The sequence below is a fragment of the Patagioenas fasciata genome, chromosome 1 (assembly GCF_037038585.1).
Source record: "Patagioenas fasciata isolate bPatFas1 chromosome 1, bPatFas1.hap1, whole genome shotgun sequence".
NCBI classification, from domain to species: Eukaryota; Metazoa; Chordata; class Aves; order Columbiformes; family Columbidae; genus Patagioenas; species Patagioenas fasciata.
In genome coordinates, this window is record NC_092520.1 from 178,159,256 (window position 1) to 178,165,255 (window position 6,000).

Consider the following 6,000-nt stretch of genomic DNA (forward strand, 5'->3'; position numbering starts at 1 on the left):
AAATCCTTACTGTTCCCAGTTAGGCACTAAACCAAGCTATTTCTCACTTTGAGAATCCTACGTACATTCACTTATCATAAGAGCATGTGTGAGAGAAAAAAAAAAAGTCACTTATACAGAACAATTCTGTCCTGATCTGCTATACAACTTGAACACTTTAATAGTTCTTTTAAAATAATTTAACATCATCCTTCCCAAGCTGGTTCTGTACCTCAGCCAGCTTACCCTGCTACTGTTAAACCTGGTTTCCTTTTGCTACCAGAAACACCAGCCATCACAGAGGAAGTAAAAGGATTTTTTTGTTCAAGTACATTTATCACAATGGGGATTCAGCTGTAGTAGATGGAGCATTCCAGAGGAAGTTAGACACAGAGAGCAGCTAATTGAGATGAGATTTTTTCCAGCTGATAGCGAAGAACTTCACAGATGGAGTGGTACTCCTCATCTGTTCTCTGTAGACACGCATATTAGATGCTCTCGGGTTCATTCACAGAGGTAGCTGAAAGTTTAGTTAAATACTGGAACCTGAAAGGATTTATCTTGCTTCACACTTGCCGATATATTTCCCAAATGCTGAAGATGAGAGAAGAGCTGAGTTCATTCAGAGATGCGTTCGCAGCACTAGAACTTGAACCCGCACCAGTTTGCCCTTTCACTTTACGCGGGAGCTGTGAGCCCACTGATTGACAGAGGACATAGGGAATGTGCTGCATCTTCATCTACCAGCGTGGAAAGAGTTACACCACACAGCTTTACTCAGCTTAGAGGGAATCCTTTAGGATAACAAGTTTATCATATTTTACAGCTGGTTCTGGGGAAATAAAAGGAAAATTGCTGTTCTAAGTCAAAAGTGGCTCGCTGCTGCAAGCAGATATTTGAGCCGGAGAACCTTACAGTCATGGTTTATCACTTTGATACATGACTGACTTTGTACATCTGAAGTTTGAATTTTTAAAAAGATGCCTTGAAAGGAAGTATTTACAAATTTATTGGATGATTATATTATATTAACAAACAACAGATGGTGTCAAAAAAGTGATCTAGATTTAAATATGAATGAAACAAAAAGGAATGGTATGGCAGTCTTAAAGCAAAAAAATTGAAAATTCAACATAAATCTAGACTAGACCAGTCACACACGTAAATGTGTCTTTCAAGGCATTAAGGTTATCGCTGTATTGCATTGTGTAAAATATTATGTTCCAAGAGATAAAGGTGAGTTAGCTGTAGAACTAAAAACTTGGCTTTGGCATCTTAATCATAGCAATGGTCTTAAGGGTGGGGGATTTTTCCCTTATCTTCTGTTTTCCTTATTTTAAAAGTTAGATGACATTTCATAGCAAATGATAGCAATTTCCAAAGCAGGGCACATTTGGAGCTAAGAAAATCATCAGCTGCCTTTCACCTCGTAAGCCAAAGTTTCAGTTAAGTTTTTGTTTCTAAAGCTGAAAAAATGTTCACATGCAAGTCAAGTTAGAATCCCAAACCATCTTTCCAAAAGCAGTCAGTGCTGCTGGGCTGATTCTCACTTCAGATTGTTTCATTTCTGGACAATAGAAGATACTGTTGGTCTCTTTTAGGGGAGATTTCTGCACACTTACCAAGAAGAAGAAATAATATCTACAGCTGTGAACTGTCAGGTCTTTCCTTCCTAACCAAGATAATCTGCTGCTGTAAAGGAAAGTAAAGCAAAGCAAACTCTTTGGGTGTCTGATTCCATTACCTTGAAAAAGAGAAAGATCAAGAAAACAGTTCTGAAAATAATATATACATCTGATTAAGTAATGGACTGAAGCAACTGTCAAATGGGCTGAAATTGCCTCTCTAAAAGAACAGAGCTCAAACAGCACCCTCATCGAAGATGAAGTTTCACAAAACACAACATCTTGAAGAAAAAAATATAACAATCTTTTGATTTAAAAAAAAAAAAAAGTGCTAAGAGAAATCTCCCTTCTGGTTGCAAAACACCGTACAGCTTGTTGCAGTGTCTGTAGTCAAAACTTTTCAAATACATGCCACAACCACCCAAAAATAAAAATTAAAAAAAAAAAAAAAGTCTTTCAAATTAAATATAATTTGAAATATGAGCCAGAAATTTGGTTTCAAAGATTTTTATCATTGTATTATTCTCACGCCAAATGAACTCAGTATACAGGACAAGAGATTTATTTCTTCCTTACTACTTCTTCTGAAAATCAGTCCTGGTTGTTTTTCTTTTTGCTTGTCCGTTTGCATTTCCATTCCTTACTACAACTCTAAATTTGTAATTCCTTCAGAGCCAATTATGTTTCCCTTTATGTCAGCACACCCAGCTTTCTTCATATAATGATCTCAGCAATGCTTGTACTAGAGACACTTGTCTCCAGTAAACTTGCAAGCAATCGTTTAATTGGAACTTCTTATATTGAGCTATACTGTTTCTCGTTTAGAAGTCCTAAAATTATGAATTATTCGATGTGGTGGGACTATTTGGTCTCATTAGAACCAGAGGTATCTGTGCTATGGATTTTCTTTATTCTAGATCACACATTTCAGAAAAGCCTTGACCATACTGATAATTTAGAAATTTCAATGCTAGTACATTGGCTAATTACAATGTGAGTCAATGTTTGTCAAAGCAGGCATAAGGGCATATCTGTTTCATCTCATAGCATTTTAAAGCACTGCTGTTGTTTTGTTGATTCTTGCTTAAGCGTGCTTCATTTCAACCCAATAGAATGTGCTGTCTCCTTCATTTATGAGGTTGTCGATAACAGCAAAGATTAAAAAAAAAAACCAAATGTAATTATTCTTCCATGAATCAAGGTGAACCGAGAGGGCTAGAAGTGAATTGGAATGAATGAATCTATGGAATAGAGTGTAACATTGCAGAGTCTCATTTCTTGGAGCAAAACTGACTCATCCATAGAATCGTCCAAGGTGAAGTGACTCAGTGACTCTCCTCTTGGAGGAGATGATGCCCATTGCCAGCCTATATCACTTGAGCAACAAACATGGTCCATTGCCTGTCAAGATGAGACTCTCTTGACTGCTACAAACTGACTCATGTTTTGGACTTTCTCATGCTCTGTGGGCATTTCACTGAAGGGCTGAATTATTCTTTTAACTTGCTGGAGCTGGATGGGTTCTTAATATATGATGTATTATTTTCTTTTACATTTTTCTCCTTGAGAAATAATAGTAATGACTCATTCCATACTGTCATCCACATTTTTACAGCAAAAGAATCTAAAAACATCCCCTGACAGCCATATGGACTCTACAGGTGAGGCTTCTCCTGGCATCTTTACATAGTTGACTGTAGTTTGTAGACCAGGCACGTAATACCTGTACTGTTGAGATCCTCCTGAGCAGGAACACACACTTGCTGGTCTTCATTGGAGGCTCTTCTGAGACTGAGAAGCCTTATATTTGAACAGCTCAAAAGTTCTTTTTAGTGAACTGAAGTATATTTAACACATAGCAAGTGGTTATTATCCACAAAATCTTGTCAGAGGAGTTCTAAGTTCAAGTTCTGATTAGAGCCTCTTTGCGTAGTTTCCTCTTGTTACTTATTTCTGCAAAGAGGACAAGGCGTAGCATGGTAACAGACTGGAGAACTGCTGCAAGGTTGCTGTTGCTGTTTGCACCCACAGAACTGCTGCTTCTCCCTTCAAAATCTTTTGAGTGCTTAGAATTGAATCTTTTGAAAGGACAGAAGTCAAGGTCCAACCCCCAGAACATATGAATCTGCTAACGTGTGAGAAAGCTACATACCTCCTCATCCTCATTAGGGTATTGCCCAAACTTTGTTAACTCAGCCAAGCTCATTTGCATCATGACCATTTCCACTTTCCCCTGGAGACAGGGCTGCTGAAGGGACTGGGGTCTCCAGGGTCCTGCCGTTTTCTGGCTGTCCTGCACACAGGTGGTGATACCAAAGAAGAGGCACTGACTGATCTCTTCAGCTCCACACTGAAGGGCTTTGTGGATGCCAACAATCACTTCAACAGAAACAAGAATATATTTTAATTGCAAATGCTCTGACCGTAACTTATTGAACCTTGGGGCCTAGTGTCTTTCAACGTGATTTTGCTTTTTGATGTAACTCATTAACTACATGTTTTTGTGCTAAAATTAGTTAACACAGAGTCATAGGTGTGAAAGTTGTTTAAATACATATTATTAGGCTATTCATATCATTCTAGGAGTAGTATGCATGTATTATAATAGCAGGGTATAGTCTAAGTTGAGGAGATACACAGACAAGTGTGTGTTTGAACATGTCAGAGCCACCATTAGAATTTTTAAACCCTCCGGCTATGTTCAATGTCTGTTCTTTTCATGATGAATATGTATAAAATTGAGTAAGACTGCCAAGTATTGGTGGCTCATTTGTGAATTTATGTATATGAATGGCAAATACAAAACAAAGTATCAAAAGAAGCAGGAGTGCTGGCCAGGAATCTCATCTATCTCATATGCATTATTCAAGCAGGAAAAGGCTCTTAAAAGAAAACATCTGCAATTAGTTATAATGCTTTTGAATTCATTACATGCCAGTAAGAAAAACGTGCATCAAAAAGAATATGTTTAAATTTCAGAACAATCTTAAGAAATGCCTCCTGTTGTTTCATTATTTCTCGGAGGGTTAATGATGCCAGTAGCTCTTACTGAGAGTATTGGCATTTTTTAATAACTTCTATCACAAAAATCAACCCACGCTGCTACAGTCTGATACAGAGGAATGCCATTTCCAAAACAAAAATAGTTCTCCAAAACTTCTTAGTCTTTTCATGCACTGAAATGTTGAGTCCTATTACTTATGTTAGAAACAACATCTCCTGCCTGTCACAGTCAAGGTGACCTATAGGATTTTTAATTTTTTTGCCACTTTTGTGATACTGCCAGTTTAAGGGCATAATTTTATCTCTGTATTCAGCTATAACGGTACCAGATCAGGGCTTTGTTCTGTTATCATCTTGTAGAGCCCAAAATTAGTCATTTTTGTAAGATTTTTGCATTACTAGCCCATGTGTCAGAGAGCCTGGAACAAATACATTGTAGAAGCAATGTCATTTGGAAGGATGGGATACAGAGAGACAATTGTCTGCTCACATATCACAAGGTAAAGATGATTTTGTCTCTCAGTGATTGGTAAGAATATCCTCGAAGTCCATTCTTACAGTGTTTCTGGGGGTACTGCTTTCTCTAGCAACAGAAAGAAATAAGCTGATTTCTTCATTTTCTTTTACCTGATGCTGTCATTTATGCCAGTGCATACTCAGTGTGAAAAAGCTGATCTGATGACATTTTTCAGTCATTTTGTAAATAGTGGCTCTGTCTGCAGCTGTGATGGGAACGAGCAGAAGGAAGATGCAGTTCCGCAGCCTTATCCTCCATCGGGAGGTCATTGAAGTGTGCTGCCCAAACAGAACCTCTGTGAGAGCAGGAACTGGTGTCCATCCGCTCTCCCTCAAAACCTGTGCTGCCAAGAAGCAGAAGAACAGATGGAGAAGGACCTACTGTAATCTGCCAACCGTGTGCACGGCTAAATTTGTTGTCCTTTCAAGATACAGGATGTTTTCCTTTCCACGTTTGCCATTGTGAATAAACCACAGAGGCTCATTGCTCTCAGGTCCTTTTCTTGTGTTGCTGCCGTTCTTTGCTCTCTCGTCTGCTCTGCTTTTCTATGTGGTGTTAACAAGGTGATTCTACGAACCCAGCAAAGGCCAAGAACAGTGTGAGGTTTGTATTATGTTAAATTTACACAGCATCGGCAGCTGAGGCTGAAAGAGAATTTTCATTATCCCTTAGCAGTGTATCATCTGAGGCATCTAGCTGAGATGCTGTGATACCATCATGGAGGAGTAGTTTGTACATGCTTCAAGGTCAGCTTGTAAATATAGCTATTTTATTGCAATGGAAATATCTAATTTTAGTCAATGTTCAGGACTAAGACATTACTAGAAGGGCAGGAATACCTATGGGAGTCATTTTTTCTGTTCAGAAGTATTTGTC